The sequence below is a fragment of the Callithrix jacchus genome, chromosome 1 (assembly GCF_049354715.1).
Source record: "Callithrix jacchus isolate 240 chromosome 1, calJac240_pri, whole genome shotgun sequence".
In the NCBI taxonomy this organism is placed as follows: Eukaryota; Metazoa; Chordata; class Mammalia; order Primates; family Cebidae; genus Callithrix; species Callithrix jacchus.
The window spans coordinates 73,142,285-73,159,668 of record NC_133502.1 but is presented as its reverse complement, the minus strand read 5'-3'; the positions used below and the strand labels follow the sequence as shown (position 1 = coordinate 73,159,668).

The window sequence follows — 17,384 nt, the reverse complement described above, 5'->3', positions numbered from 1 at the left end:
ACGATCCCGATTTGAATCCGACAGCCCGCCGCCGATTGGACAGCAGCGCCGGCCAATCACCTTCTGCGGAAGTCAACCGGCTACCAGCCTATCGTCGCCGCCACCTCGCGGTTTCGGCTTCCCGGATCAGCCAATTAGAGACCTGTTGCGAGGTTGCAGTTGGAAGAATTGGAGAATAGGTACGGCACGTTGGACGGGTAGGGGCGTGGCCAGAGGAGGGCGGAGTCGGGACGTTAAGGGCGGTAGAGCCCGTGCGCAGGACCGTGGAATGTTCCAGGACACGGAACGGTTGGAGCGGAGGACATGAGGGTTGAGTAAAGTATCACGGGGTTTGGTGATGACGCAGTCGGTCGAGGCCGGAAGCGCGGGCCACAAAGCTTTGAACGGAAGCTGTCTAGCTCGGTTTCGGCGCTCTTCGTGCGCCTTATATCCCCTCAGGCTGGAGCCAGAAGCCTCGGTCCACTTTGAAAAGTAGTAGAAAACAGAAAGGCTCTGCGGTGTGAGGGGAGGGCGGCTGCGGTGTCTGATCGGTGAGGGGAGCGCCGGCGGCCACAGCGTGGCTGTGTCCCGCGCAGCCGTTCCGCCTCCCCTGCACTTGCTGAGGTTCCGGCCTGGCCAGTCCGGGGCTCCTAGCACGCCCCAGGCGAGTGTGTGGGGAATGGAGCCACGCGTAGTGGCGGCAAGCGCCAGTGGTCCCAGCCACTCGGGAGGCCGAGCGGAGGGTCGCTTGATCCCAGGAGTTCCAGACAGGCCTGGGCAACAGAGCGAGACCCGGTCTTTAAGTAAAGAAAAAAGAGATGGGCGTGAGACCCAGCATGCTTTCTGTAGCCTAATCTACTGTTCAAAACCGGGGCAGACCCAAGCCATGGAAAGCTTGAGGAAATAAAATAATGTTCTGCGGTGGCCAAGAATAACAGTGCTAAATAATTCCTGGGTAAGGGGATTAAAAATGATGTTTAAAAACTTTTGGTTTCTTAATATTGATCCTAGTTTAAAAACACATGTTCGACTGGGCGTGGTGGCTCACACCTGTAATCCCAGTACTCTGGGAGGCCAATGTGGGTGGATCACTTGAGGTAGGGAGTGCAGGACCAGCATGACCAACATGGAGAAAACCCGTGTCTATTAAAAATCCAAAATTAGCTGGGCATGGTGGCTCAAACTTGTAACCCCAGCTACTCGGATGGCTGAGGCAGGAGAATCTCTTGAACGTGGGAGGCGGAAGTGGTGAGCTGAGATCGCGCCATTTCTCTCCAGCCTGGGCAACAAGAGCTAAACTATGTATCAAAACAAAAACAAACAGAAAAAAAAGCACGTTTATAGAAAAGAAAGTTACTGGAAGAAACTTATGCCAAGATGTAAGTAGTGGTTGTTTTTAGATGACAGAATTGAAAGTGATCTTTCTGGTATTTTTCACATTTTCCACAATGAACACGTGCCATTTTTATATTAATTTCATTTTATGCTAATGGGTTCAGGGCGACTGTGACTAAAGAGACATAGACTGGTGGCATAGATGAAGTCCCCCAGACTAGATGCTGGAAGTGGGAGGTTTGGGAGCCAGCGAGGAGAGGGCTTTGTGGGAGCCCTTTTCCACACGGCAGATCACAGACAGGTTTTTGAACAAGTGAGGAAGCAGGCCCTCTAAGGCTATTTATAATCTGGATCCTGAGAGCCCCACTCTCATCTTGATTACCTCCCAAACGCCCCACCTCCTAACTTCCTAATACAATAATTGTGGGAAGAGGGTGTTTGAAATTTCTATTTTTTTTTTTTTGGAGCCAGTCTCACTTTGTTTCCCAGGCTGGAGTGCAGTGGTACAATCTCAGCTAACTGCAACCTCTGCCTTCAAGCCCTTCTCCTGCCTCAGCCTTCTGAGCAGCTGGGATTACAGGCCCCTACCAACATGCCCAGCTAGTTTTTGTATTTTTAGCAGAGACGGGGTTTTGCCACGTTGGTCAGGGTGGTCTCAAACTCCCATCCCCAAGTGATCCGCCCACCTTGGCCTCCCAAAGTGCTGGGATTGTCATAGGCATGTGAACCAGAGCAACTCCGTCTCAAACAGGAGCTGGGTAAGATGAGGCTAAAACCTATTGGGCTGCATTCCTAGACGGTTAAGGCCTTCTAACTCAAGGATGAAATAGGAGGTCAGCACAAAATACAGGTCATAAAGACCTTGCTGATAAAACAGGTTACAGTAAAGGAGCCAGCCAAAACCCACCAAAACCAAGATGGCGATGAGAGTGACCTCTGGTCGTCCTTATTGCTGCACTCCCACCAGTGCCATGACAGTTTACAAATGGCTTGGCAACTTCAGGAAGTTTCCCTATATGGTCTAAAAAGGAGAAGCATGAATAATCCCCCCCTTCTTTAATGTATCATCAAGAAATAACCATAAAAATGGGCAACCAGCAACCCTTAGGGGTCTATGGAGTAGCTATCCTTTTATTCCTTTAGTTTTTAAATAAACTTACTTTCACTTTGCACTGCGGACTCACCCTGAATTCTTTCTTGTGAGAGATCCAAGGACCCTCTCTTGGGATCTGAATCAGGACCCCTTTCTTGTAACAGAATTACAGGCATTAGCCAAGGCGCCCAGCCTGGAATTGCCACACACAGTTTGGTGGGTAGGAGCACACACACAGTCACACGATAGAATTCTTCAGGTGTCAGATTAAGGATTTCATCTTCTGAAAGGCCTTTCTTAATCACCTTCTCTAGAGAAAGTCCTTCAGTTTCCCCATTATGCCCTTGCCACAGACTCCACTTGCCTCCCACCGTTGCAATTGCATGTTTGCTTAGGTGGTGTTTGTCTCCCTATCTCCATTATAAAATATTCTCTGTGATGCCAGTGTAGAGACCATGTCTGTTTTGTTCACCACGTAGTGCCCAGCACATAGCAGAGTCCCTTGCACATGATAAGCACACAATGAGAAGTAAATTTTAGGTGCAGTGTAATAACATAAGCGTAAAAAATTCATATAATAATTACTATGATGGCAAAAATGTGAATAAACTTCTAGGAAAAATGCACAAGGAAATTACTTTCTGGTAGAACCTGGGGGAAGAAACTTCCTAGAAGATATATTTTTAAATAAATGTACAGATGCTCCTCAATTTACAATGGCATTACATCCTGACAGGTCAAAAAATTCTAAGTTGAACCATTGTAAGTCAGGGACCATCTGCATTGTGAAAATTTTCAAATACATGGAATAATGGAATCAACTCCCATGTACACGTTGTGCATCTGAATATCTGAAATGCTCCAAAATCCAAAACGTTGAGCAGCACTGACACGGGCTCAAAGGAGATGCTCATTGGAGTATTTCAGGTTGTCCAATTAGAGATACAGAACTGGTAAATAGAATGCCAATATTCCAAATTCCAAAAAAAACTGAAACACTTCTGGTCCCAGGTGTTTTGGGTAAGGGATACTCAACCTGTCCCAATCATTTAGCTTCAGCAATTACTGTTTGCCAATCATGTTTCATCTGTTCCCCTCTGTTTTTCTAGAGTATTAATGAAAAGATCCCAGATATGTCAGTTCACTGCTAAATAAAACTTTTCAGTGTATGTTTATGGCATGCATCTTAGGAATAATTTTAAAAAATACTTAACAATGTCATTATTACACTTAAGAGGTACTTAATACTCTCTGATAGCTGATTTAGACTCACATTTCTCTGACTGCCCCACCAGTGCTTTTTACAGTTAGTTTGACTCTGCTTTCAAACTTGGGCCTACATCTTGCATGTTGTTATCATCTCTTTTAGTCTTCTTTAAACAACCCTCCCACCACCCTCCCTCACATTACCCCTGCCACCTTTTTTTTTAACATCAGTTTGTCAAACCAGGTCATTTTTGCCTGTGGAACGTTCCACATTCTGGATCTGTGTAATTGTTCCCTTGTGATGCAGTTTCCCTGTTTTTTCTATTTCTTGTATTTGTTACAATCTGGCATTTAGATCTAGGTTAAAACAAAATAATTTACCAAAAATCCCTAGTAAGTGGCAGACTCATATTTGAACCCAAGCAGTCTGACTCCAGAGTTAGGCCTCTTAACCACTATTCTGTTGTCTCTTAGAGTTCCACAGGTAGATAACCAGGAGGGCCAGCACCATTTCAGTAGAAGCATTGGCAGTTGTGAAGGCGTGAGGAAACATGGTACACAGAGAAAATGCTGAACAGGTTGGGCTTAGATTGTAAAAATCATGGAAAGGAAAGTATGGGAAGTGAATGTAGGAGGTGAATGTGGTAGACAGAAAAATGTCTGTCTTCATCCATTTTCTGCTGGTGTAAAGGACTACCACAGCCTGGGTAATTTATAAAGGAAAGAAATTTCTTACAGTTTTGGAGGCTGGGAAGTCAAAGGGCCACATGTGGTGAAGGCCTTCTACCACATCATAACATGGTGGAGGGCATCCCATGGGGGGAGGGCAAAGTCGAACTGGCTGAGGTGTCTTTTCCTCTTCTTATAAAGCCATCAGCCCCATCGTGGGAGCCCTACCCTGATGACTTTATCTAATCTTAATTACTTCCCAAAGGCCCCACCTAAAAATACCATAAACATGTGAATTTGGGGATTAAATTTCCAACACATGAAATTTGGAGGACACATTCCAACCACAGCAGTTTGTGTCCTAATATTTGGTATTTGTGAATGTTACCTTAAACAGCAAAAGAGGCTTCACCGATGTGATTAAATTAAGGATTTTAAGATCAGGAGGTTATCCTGGATTATCAGAATGGTCAAATGTTATCAAAAGGGGCCTCAGAGGATGGAGAGAAGAGGGTCTGCGAAGGAGCTGGGATGAAAACAGAAGACAGAGTAATATGACCATGAGGCAAGTGTGTAGGCAGCTTTTTGAAGCTGGAAAAAAGAAAGAAATAATTTCTTCCCTAGAGTCTCCAGAGGGAACTCAGTCCTGCTGACATAATTTTAGCCTGGTCAGACCTGTTTTGGATGTCTGACCTCTGTACCTATAAACTACCTGTGACTAATGGAATATAAACATCCCAGTGTGATGTCCACTGCAGCTTTGTAATTGTAGATGCCCTTTCTCCTTTTAAGGATTTTTTCATTCCTAGCTTGCTGAATTTTTATCATAAATAGATACTGTTTTTCACCAAATGCTTTAAGACTTTTAGTTTTGTACTTAATTAAAAATTATTTTACAACTGTGAATAAAAGTTGTAAATATAAAAGAGCTAAAAAGATTTCCTTAAGACTGCAGTCTTAAGGAAAAGTCACATGGAAATATTGAAAACTAAATAGTTGAAATAAAAAATTTAATAAGTAAACCGAATGCACAGTGGATACAAATAAAGAGCTAATTATTGAACTAGAAGATCATGTTGAATACCAGCCCCAGAAAGCATTAGGAAAGAATAAAGAGATGGAAAACATGAAGTAAAAAGACATGGAAGCTAGAAGTAGAGGTGACAACTGTCATTAAAGAAGGTTCTCAAAGGGAGAGAAAAAATGAACAGAAGGGAGGAAATACTTGTACACGTAATGGCTGTGAATTCCCTACTTTAAAGAAAGATAAAATGCTTTCGATTGAAAAGGCATATAGAGTGCTGAACAGTATAGATAAAAATATATAACCACAGAAAGATTATAGTGCAATTTAAGAAGATCAAAGACATAGGAAAATTCTAAAAGCTTCCAGGAAGAAATTGCAGATCACCTACGAAGCAGCAAGAATAGGTTGACAGTCGAAATCTCAAAAGCCTCACTGGATCCAAGAAGTAAATGGGTTACTGTCTATAATGTGTTGAATAAAAGTAAAAACAAATTTACTACAACAATGCAAAATATACTGGAGATAAAGCAAAGTTTTACTGTTGCCTGAAAAAGCAGAGATGTAAATAATGGTATCAATTCCGAAACCAACGTGGCTAGAATAGAGAAGTTAAGAGGGAAGTTAGTGCATGGGAAGGCACTTATCTTTGATAAGCTGCTGATAAATGTAGGAAGTTGAAAGAGATTAGGAGTTTATTACCAGAACAATTGGCTACATACAGTTGCTTTGTTTCTGTTACCATCTGCAGTAGCAAAACTAGATGCTTTCAAGTACTGTGTTCCTCCTTGGGGTAGATCTGAAATTATTGTCACAAATACTTCCCTTCCTAATATGCATGCCCCTTTGCAAAGTGACTTCTCTGCTCTTTCCATAGATAGGTGAAGTCTATTTCTTCACCCTTGGTCTGGTCTTATGACTTGCTTTGGCCAGTAAAATGTGGCTGAAGTGATGTTACACCACTTCTAAGGCTAGTCCTCAAGAGGCATGGCAGTTTCTACCTTCCTTGTCTTGAAAGGCTGCCTGTGAATGTGATGATCAGGAAGGCACATAGACTAGAACTAAGTTGCTTGTGCATCATTAGCACCAGCTGCTAAATGTGTGCCTACTGTAAGAGTTAAAGGAGAGAAACATGAAAGGTGGCTTGACAGTCAACAGTCTTATTTCAAACTTGGGTGAGACTTCTGAGTTAGGTCAGAAGCTGCACTCTCTTATGTACTAAGAGTTTTTAAGGGTTCAGGGTGGGAGACTTTATCAGAGGCTTGGACTGCTTCTGTGTCTCTTTGTGGTGCTTATCTGGGACGGACAGTTGTGTGTCTGTTCCTATACATCTTTCTGCAGCTGCAGGCATATCCCCCGAGTCTGCTTATAGCTCCCCTATCTTAGTGCACCTGAAGGAAAAGGAATGTGCTTATTAAGTCCCACTGTTTTACTGGGTTCCATTGTATAAGGGTGAAGTTTGGCAGTTACCCAAGAGACTATCCCCCCACCTCCCTCCATGCCCGAGCTGTCTTCTCTGTGTTTTACTGTCTGCTCTTTCTGGCTGTTTGTAGTTAGAAGAGAAGTGATTTCCTTAAAATGCACGAGACTAGAAAGAGAGCTGGATCTTAAAGTGGCAGTGTTTGTCCAAGATGACAGTTCTCTTGCTCTATCATTCCCGAACCTATAGTTATAAAAAGGACAAGGGGCAATGTGTTCTTTCTGGCTACTTCCTGCTGATGGTGGGGGCAGAGTTTTTTTTGGTCTTGGATTGACTGCAGAAGTAATGCTGTCTGTAGATGTTTTTGGGTAGTTGTCTGCAAAATGGCCATGATTCTGTTGGTTAAAAATTTTTGGAAAAGGGGAGAGAGATCCAAGATGGCTGATTACTAGCAGCTCAGGATTGTAGCTCCCAGTGAAAGCGCAGAGAAGGAGAGGACGCCACACTTACAGACGAATTTTTGTTGCTCAAGGACCAGGAGATTCCTAGCGGAGGAGCCCCACAGGTCACCAGCACGACTCTTGTGGCCGGTGCGGCGGTTTTGCTGGTGCCCCAGTGTGGCGGTTCTTCATGCAGAATAAACAGGACTGGGTCCCCTTTTGGTCGATGTTTGGAGCTCCGGGAAGGCAGAGTCACCTATTCAGCTGATTGAAAAAGGGACTCAAGAAGGAAGCCAGACCAGAGATTCCCAGGCAGAAAAGCACCATGAATCTTAATGCCACTGTTTTAGCCAGCACAGTGGGTTGCTCAGATTCCGGTGCTGGGAATCAACAAGTTGGACGTCCACTCAGAGACCTAATTTGAAAGTCGGTAATTACAAAGACGACAGGTGGTTAAATTTACAATGATGGGAAGAAACCAGCGTAAAAAGGCTGATACCCAAAATCAGAATGCCTCTCCCTCTACAGGGGATCACAGTTCCTCATCAACAAGGGAACAAGGCCTGATGGAGAACTAGTGTGTTCTATTAACAGAATTAGGCTTCAGAAGGTGGATAATAAGAAACTTCTATGAGTTAAAAGAACATGTGCTAGCCCAATGTAAAGAAACTAAGAACCTTGAATAAAGGTTTGACGAAATCCTAATGAGAATAGACAATTTAGAGAGGAATATAAGTGAATTAATGGAACTGAAGAATACAATACGAGAACGCTGTGAAGTATGCACAGGTTTTAACAGTTGAATTGATCAAGCAGAAGAAAGGCTATCAGAGGTCAAACCAACTTAATGAAATGAAACGAGAAGACAAGATTAGAGAAGAAAAAGTAAAAAAGGAATGAGCAAAGTCTCCAAGAAATATGGGACTATGTGAAAAGACCTAATTTACGTTTGATAGGTGTACCTGAATGTCATGAAGAGAATGAATCCAAGTTGGAAAATATTCTTCAGGATATTATTCAGGAAAACTTTCTTAACCTAGTAATGCAGGACAATACTCAACTCTAGGTAATACAGAGAACACCACAAAGGTATTCCTCAAGTAGAGCAACCCCAAGACACATAATCATTAGATTCACCAGGGTTTAAATAAAGGCGAAAATTCTAAGGGCAGCTACAGAGAAAGGTCAGGTTACCCATAAAGGGAAGCCTATCAAACTCAGAGCAGATCTCTCAGCAGAAACCCTATAAATTAGAAGAGAGTGGCGGCCAATATTCAATATCCTCAAAGAAAAGAATTTTCAACCCAGAATCTCATATCCAGCCAAACTAAGCCTCATAAATGAAGGAAAAATAAAATTTTTCACGAACAAGCAAGCTCTCAGAGATTTCATCACCACCAGGCCTGTTTACAAGAGCTTCTGAAAGAAGCACTTTACACAGAAAGGAACAACCAGTATCAGTCATTCCCAAAACTTACCAAAAGGTAAAGAGTATCTCCATAATGAATTTATATCAACTAATGGGCAAAATAGCCAGCTAGCATTAAACGACAATATTAAACTCACAAATATCAATATTAATCCTAAATTTAAATGGATTAAATGCCTCCATCAAAGACAGGCACATTGAATAAAAAGTCAAAACCCATCTGCACGCTGTATCCAGATCCATCTCATAAGCAAGGACACACAAAGACTCAAAACAAAGCATTGGTGGAAGACCTATCAATCAAATGGAGAGCAAAAAAAAAAACCACTGGAGTTTTAACTTTCTTCTCTGACAAAATAGACTTTAATAGTAACAAAGACTAAAAGAAACAAAGAAGGACATTACATAATGGTAAAAGGATCAATGCAACGACAGGAGTCAATGATCATAAATATATATGCACCCAATATAGGAACACCCAGATACATAAGACAAGTTCTTAATGACTTATAAAGAGACTTGGACTCCCGCACAATAGCAGGAGACTTTGACACCACATTGTTAATATTCGATGGATCGACGAGATAGAAAATTAACAGGGACATCTGTGATTTGAATTCAGACGTGGAACAAGTAAACTCAAGTGAATATTTACAGAATTCTTCACCCCAGGTCCACAGAACATACATTTTTCTCAGTATCACATTACACCTATTTTGAAAGTGACCACATAAATTGGAAGCAAATCACTCTTCAGCACTTGCATAGCATTTCACAGACTTAAATAAAATATTGGTTGGCTGTTTGTTATTTTGTTCCCTTATTCCTTCCTGTCTCTGCTGTTAAGTATAATTATCGGCATAAAAGAGGTTTTTAATACCTATTTTTAGATTGCATTCCAGTCTGGGCAATAGAGCAAGACTCCTGTTCTCTCTCCCCCTTTCTCTTTCTTTCTTTCTATTAAAAAAATTTTTTTTGGAAAAGGTTAATTAGGCAGAGTAAAAACATTGTTCCTAGGGTTTTCAGCGGAGTTTTTTTTATTAGGCCTGATTGGTTGAGACAGAAGCAACATTTCTTTCCTAATGACATGCAGAGGTGCATGTTTGGAAAGACCCATGTATTGTTTTTTGTTAGTAACTGTTATTCCTGCTATGAGGATGATAATTAAGCAAAATACTACAGTAATTGAGATTCTCTGTTCAATATTCCACCCTGAGGATGCTATAGTATCTAGTCCTACTGCAAATAATAGAGTGAATAAAGCAATTCTTGCAAGGGTGACATAGTAAATAATTTCCATTAAAAAAGGTTTTAATATTTGGCTTAAAAGGAGAGGTAGAAACAATAAGTATTTGGTGAGGTAGGGTTGACACTGAGTAAGATGAATAGTTTTCGCTTAGTTACTTATCTTTTATGATTGTCAGCTTAAGATTTCTTTCTTTCTTTTTTTTTTTTTTTACATTGCTAGGACATTTTTCTGGGCTGTTAGAGATTTCTTTTTCAGCTCTTTAGGCTTTGACTTGAGTGTGATGTATCCAAGAGTTGATTTCTGTAATGGATATAATTTAAACTGTAGAGAATAATGAAAAACATTAGGCAAGACTAGAATTTTTTTTTTTTTTGAGACAGAGTCTTGCTCTGTTGCCCAGCCTTGAGTGCAACGACAATCTCAGCTCACTGCAACCTCTGCCTCCCAGGTTCAAGCAATTCTCCTGTCTCATCCTCCTGGGTAGCTGAGACTACAGGCAAATGCCACCATACCTGTCCAATTTTTGTATTTTTAGTAGATAGGGGGTTTCACTGTGTTAGCCAGGATGGTCTTGAACTCCTGACCTTGTGATCTGCCTACCTCAGCCTCCCAAAGTGCTGGGATTACAGGCGTGAGCCACAGCACGTGGTCAAAATTAGAATTTAACAAGTGTGCTATAGTTTTGGAAACATTAATTTTCACTCTTCAATTTCCCATTTTTATTAAAAGACAAATCATGGTAGGACTGGTTTGCTTTATTATACTTGGCTTAATTATTATATGCAGTACATCAAGAATAATTATTTGCTACATAGGCCTTTTAAATTGGCTTTGATGGAACTTTATTATATAGAAGGAATTCGAGATAAGACACATTAAAGCCCAGCCCAGCCATGAATTTGTACCATTAAATACCTGAGTTCAGTGAATTCCTCTCCTCTTGAGGTTCTAAGATAACTTGGGGTTCCTGGGCTGTCAGAAAGTGACATTCTTTATTTACCACAGATCAGAAACCCTAAACAGGGACTGTGTACACAGAATATGAGGCCAGTTTCCAAGGGCTTTCTTGGCTTCATAAGTGAAGTTCGACTCCTTAAAGGAGAGCATACCATTCCAGTCAAAGCCTTGGTAAAATAACCAATTTCTTCAATTGTATTCTGTGACAAAAGAAAACAGATTCTTATTGCACTGATACAAACAACTATATTGTTGTAATTTAAGAATACTTATAATTAGTTTTCAAATTCTAGAGGAAAACAAACATGCTTTAAATTCTAATTACAGGAGTATATTTTACTTAGGTAAAGGCTGTAACTAGCTTAAGGCAAGTTTTCTTGACTCTGAAAAATAAGATAAAGGTTAGCAGTATTCTAGGCAAAAGGTAGAAATTTGTTCTTGTTTTCTGTTAGTTTAGTCCATTTTATTAGCCTTCGTTTGCTGGTATCTACAAACATTTTTGCTTTTCCTGAGTTCTGTTGCTTTGTTGTTGCTGTTGTGAGTAACCTGCATTTGAAAGAACTTGTTCAAGTTCCACAGCTTTAATATAAACCATGTTTTGAAGAGAAGTAAGGCAAAATAACAATCATCTGTTAAAAAATGTCCAGTTTGCATAAAATTAGAAACACAACTGGCAAAGAAATTTTGTCATTTTTGTGGTTTACAATCACCCAACATAATTTCAATTGTGATTATTAGCACATATTTAGACACGAGAGCCTTAGACATCCCGCACAGTTTTGGAACATATATTAATATTATTCCCTAAAATATAACCTATTAGAAATTATTTTGGCAATTTTATGTTGCCAAATAATTCTGTTTACCTCTTTTCATATGGTTCAGGGTCCTGTGCAGCACCCAAAGCCAGGGGTGGGGAAAGACAACCTTGAGACTAGAGTTTGATTTTAGAAAGACTGTTAAATAGGTTTAAAATTTAAAACCTGTGGTTTTATGAAATAGAATTTTAGGTGAGTTGTTTTATGTTTGTTTGTTTTGTTTGATTTTGCCAAAATGATGAGTTAATAATCTGGAAAACACAAACTACTTATTAGCCTTTTCTATTATATGAAAATTCTGTTTAAGAGAGAAAGTTAAGTTTTACCCTTGCATTAATTTGTTATTAATGTTAACCCTAATTTTAATGAAACCTTATAGATAATTTTATTTAATTTTAACCAGTTTGACTATGAAGTAAGATTTTTACATACCTGTTAAAACCCTTGACAAATTTTGCTAAAGAGTAGATTAGCATTTTAAGAAAATCTTGTGGTACTTTTATTTTACTGTTCAATTTACAGAAAAAAAACATAATACCCTTTTGAGTTTAGTTAATATGTTTACACACAGAGTTGTCTTTGCAGGATTAACTTTTACAACATTTTTACAATTTACTTAAACTGTTCACTTTATTTAATTTTATGGCTTTTTTATTCATAAGCAAAATGTATATTTTTATGCCTTCTTATAATTTTTAACTAAAAACATTTTTTATTGTTTTTATACATTTTGCATACAAATCCATGTTCGGTAGTTTTAATTACATGTTATAATTGTAACTTTTAGCAATTTTCTTTCTTTTTCTTTGAGATGATATTTTAAAAAACTGAAACTCTTTTTGCCCAGGCTGGAGTACAGTGACACAATTTCGGCCCACTGCCACCTCTCCTTCCTGGGTTCAAGTGATTCTCCTGCCTCAGCCTCCCAAGTAGCTGAGATTACAGGTATGTATCACCACGCCCAGCAAATTTTTTTGTATTTTTAGTAGAGATGGGGTTTTGCCATGTTGGTCAGGTTGGTCTTGAACTCCTGATCTCAGGTGATCCACCCGCCTCAGCCTCCCAAAGTGTTGGGATTACAGGTGTGAGCCACCACATCCAGCCGCAGTTTTCAACTTTAATGTAAAACCTGTTAATTTCTTTCTTTTTTTTCAGTCACTTGAAACTGTAAACACTGACTCATTTTGTAATTTGGGTGAAGTAACTCTCAAATATAATGCTTTTAAAAAAATCCTAATACTTGAGTAAAATCAGAAGGTGAGTGCTTAGTTAGAAATAACTGCTGAACCAGTGGAAGCAAAGTTCAGTTGGGTAATACTCTTTATAATACGGACAAGTCAAGGCTTATTAGTTCCAAAAGTGCTGGCTTTATTTCTGTAGTCACAGAATAGTGTAAAGGCAAGGCTTACCCAGCTCCTGGCTCCCACATGAACATTATTTATTCAGTATGCCAGATTTTCTTAAGGTGCACTGGCCACTCAGGATATTTTTACTGGTGGGAACTGAGATTTTCTAGATGCTTAGGCATCTAGAATTAACTGCCAATTCTGGTTTATCTTTGGGACATGCTCATTTAAACATTGAAACAGTATTATCACTCAACTTGAATCCTAACTTCTGTTCCCTTATTATCTTGTTAGAGTAATGAATATGTTTATAAAATGAAGACAACTTTCTTTTGCTTTTTTAGGCTAGAGCTTCAGCATGAGAATTATACTTTGACACAGAAAATCAGGTCTACAAGTGAAATATAATAAAGTATTCTGGAAAGAAGGAGACTCTACCTTATAACCACAAGAGAAAAATATGCGGCATTAAGGCCTGGTTCCTTCTTCCCTCGTTGCTTTGTGATTTTTTTCCTCCGCCTTTGGGAACTAAAATCTCTTTGATTAAATGCTGAATTTATAAATTGAAACAGACTTTTGGGTTTTGTTACAAAGGCAAAGTAATAATACTTCTCTGTATTTTATAGGGTTATATAGTATAATAACTCGAATCCATGGTTGGAACTGACTGAACCTATGTAGATACTAATCTGAATGACTCATATATAGAAAATGTACAATATTCTAAGTATAAAAAAGTTAAACTGGACAAGTTTTATTTTTAAAATTAGATTAGAAAATGTTACATAACTTGGAACTTTAGTAGTGTATACTTTTGTTTTATAGTATAAATGAAAATAACCTAGATGGCAAACTATTCAATTATCTGAGCGGAAATTATAAATGGAAGATGTACTCCAGAGTTATATGACTGAGGGACATTTCAACTTGAACTCCCCAGTGGCAAAAGTAGTATATAAACTAATGCTAGTGTATATACATTGGGTCCTTACTGCTGTGTCCTATCTCCATTGGTTGGAGTTAGACCTCACAGTCTAAGCTAAACCCAATTCGCTAACAACTTAAAACTTTCCTAAATAGGAAAAGGCAATGAAGAACAAAAGGAAAAGAGGAAGTTGCTTGCAAAAGGACTTAGAAAAGTAATAACATTTTCAAATAAGGAAGCGGCATAGGCTGAGAGCTGGGACATGTCCAGAACAAATATCTTGGTTAAAGTACAAGGACATAGAATATACTTACTCCCTTATTAAGATAGGGCTTAACAAAGAGTTATTAGCAAAACAACACCAAAAAAAGCCAAAAACAATAAGGCTTTGAAGGAAGTTAGTCTTTAGAAGAAACTATTATTTCTAACATTTATCACTTATTCTTTAACAAGAAGGGAAATTTTGAAGAGGAACTTTTTACTTTCCACATAGACTTTTTGGTAGCTCTTGTTATTTAATCTTTTCAAGAACATATATAATACTGTGTTACACGTTTGGCTTGACAATTTTTTTTTCTTTTCTTTTGAGATGGAGTCTCACTTTGTAACCCAGGCTGAAGAGCAGTGGTGCAGTCTCAGCTCACTGAAACCTCTGCCTCTCGGGTTCAAGTGATTCTTCTGCTTCAGCCTTCTGAGTAGCTGGGATTACAGGCGTGTGCCACCATGCCTAGCTCATTTTTTGTATTTTTAGTAGTAACGGGGTTTTGCTATGTTGCCCAGGCTGGTGTTGAACTCCTGAGCTCAGGCAATCTGCCCACCTTGGCCTCCCAAAGTGCTAGGATTACAAGCGTGAGCCACCGTGCCCATCCTTGGTTTTTAAATATTTTGATAACTGTTGCTATAGACTGAATCATATTCCCCCAAATCCATATGTTGGTGTTCTAACCTCCAATGTGACTGTACTTGGAGATAGGGCTTTTAAAGGTAATTAAGGGTAAATGAGGTCATAAGAGGCCTTAATCCAATAGGATTGGTGGTTTTCTAAGAAAAGGTTCTCCCCCTCTCCCACCTGTTCCCCTTCTCTGCACTAGCAAGCACTAAAGAAAGGCCATGTGAACACACAGCAAGAAGGTGGCCTTCTACAAGCTGGAGCTCTCACCAAGAACTAACTCTGTCAGCACCTTGATCTTGGATTTGTAGCCTCCAGAAGCATGAGAAAATAAATTTCTGTTGTTTAAGCCACCCAATCTATGGTATTTTGTTATGGCAGCTCAAGTTGACTAATACAACTGCATTTTCGTACAATTGGTTTTGTTCTGAATATGCATTTTATTTTACATATTTAAAATACTGTTCTGAGAAGGGGTTCGTAGGCTTCACCAGACTGCCAGAGGAGTGCATGGCATATAGGTGGATAAGAACCCTTGGGCTCACTGGGTTTTATGGGTGAGCCTGTGATTTTCCTTGCTTTTCTCTACTTTGGAGGCTGGAAATTAAACCACTTGACTCCCCAGCCTCTCTTGCAGTTAAGAACAGGCACATTTCTGAGCTCTGGTCAGTGAGGGATAAGAGGGGACTGATGAGATGTTCTATGGGAGGAATTTCCTTCTGGAATAGAATGAAAAAGCCTTTTGAGCATAGACATTTTTGCCTTTCTTTGCCTGTCTTTCTGCCTGGATCATGATGCAGTGTCTAGATGTGGAACAAAAATTTTACAGTTCTGAAAGTTGTATGTCAAAGATAGCAGTCTTGACAGCAACCTGGAGCTGATGCATAGATCTTGGACTGACCACTTCTAGATGTTTTGTCAGTTGAGGAAACTCAGCACATTTGGCTAAGCCTTTGTAATTCCATGTCTGTTATTTGAAGCTGAAAGTAATGCTGACTGATAATCCTGGCAAATTAAGACCCATGTCTAGCAGTGTTTTTCAAACTGGGATCCCTGGACACCCAGAATCTATGAATATGTTCTTAAGATTTTGAGAGCTCTGAAAGAATTCTTTCAGTGTTGTGTGCTCATGTTGATGATAATCCAAAATATATACATACAAATAAGAATATATATATATATATATACACATATATATTTGTCTGTTATAAATCCTAACGTCTCTTAGTCTTTTTTTTTGTAATGGAGTTTCTCTCTTGTTGCCCAGGCTGGAGTGAAATGGCGCAATCTGGGCTCCACCTCCTGAGTTCAAGCAATTCTCCTATCCCAGCCACCCGAGTAGCTGGGATTACAGGCATGAGCCACCACGCCCGGCTAATTTTGTATTTTTAGCAGAGACAGGATTTCTCCATGTTGGCCAGACTGATCTTGAACTCTTGACCTCAGGTGTTCCACTTGCTTTGGCCTTCCAAAGTGCTGGGATTACAGGTGTGAGCCATCGCGTCCGGCCTTTTCTTTTTCTTTTACTTTTTTTTATTTTTATCGTTGGAGAGAGTCTTGCTCTGTCCCCCAGGCTGGAGTGCAATGGCAGTATCTTGGCTCACTGCAACCCCTGCCTCCTGGGTTCAGGCAATTCTCCTGCCTCAGTCTCCCGAGTAGCTGGGATTACAGGTATGTGCCACCGTGCCCAATTAATTTTTTTTGCATTTTTAGTAGATATGGGGTTTCACCATGTTGGCCAGGCTGGTCTCAAACTCCTGACCTCAAGTGATGCACCCGCCTCAGCCTCCCAAAGTGTTGGGATTACAGGTGTGAGCCACTGTACCAGCCAGTCTCTTAGTCTTAATATGTGATAATTTGCACTTAAGAGACATTTTTATAGACTAAGACTTTAAGTCCGTGTTTTTCAAGCTAGGATCTATTGTAGGGATGTGGACATGCATTTATAGGCATCCTTGAGAAATTATTTTTAACCTAATGATACGGTCCTTATTTATTGACTTGTAGAAAAACTGATTCATGACAAAACTGGGAAAAATTCAGTTTGAGTTCCAAACTAACAACTGAAAAATGAACTTCCAGAAAGCAATCCCATTCATCAATCAAGGACAGTCATGGCAGAGTTAAGAGCATGGGTTTTGAAGTCCACAGATCTCAACCCACGTGCTGACTTATGAGCACTTTCTGGCTCAGTGACCCTTGACATGTTCTGGAACTTTACGGACCTTCAGCATCTTCATGTAGGATGTTAACTGTCCTTACTTTACAGAGTTGTTGTAGCGATTAAGTGATGAGTATCAGATGCTTCACAGAGTATAGTACACAACAGACATGCAATAAATGCTGTCACCATTCTGTTTTGATATCAAATACCTAGTGAACAATCACTCGCATTACAATCGCTTTTTGTTATTGGCTAGCCTAAAGTCATGGGACAGAGAAGGTGAATAGCAAAACAGAGAGAAAAGGGGGAAAAGGTAGAAGGCAAGGGGAAAACTGGGGACCCTCTCTTATATTTGTTTTAGAGCTTTATCTGGTCCTGTCAATGATCAGATAATTGGAAGGATCGAAATTAGACCAAACTTGGTATTGGGCCAAAATTGAA

At 39.9% G+C, this 17,384-nt stretch overlaps 1 long non-coding RNA gene across 1 annotated transcript; it reads left to right on the top strand.

The window, feature by feature from the left end:
- The first annotated feature begins 67 nt into the window (after window positions 1–67).
- Window positions 68–13,438, top strand: LOC144581460 (uncharacterized). Its single transcript, XR_013532320.1, has 3 exons — window positions 68–179; window positions 12,467–12,564; window positions 13,310–13,438. It is a non-coding gene; the product is annotated as an uncharacterized LOC144581460 (long non-coding RNA).
- The last annotated feature ends 3,946 nt before the right edge of the window (window positions 13,439–17,384 follow it).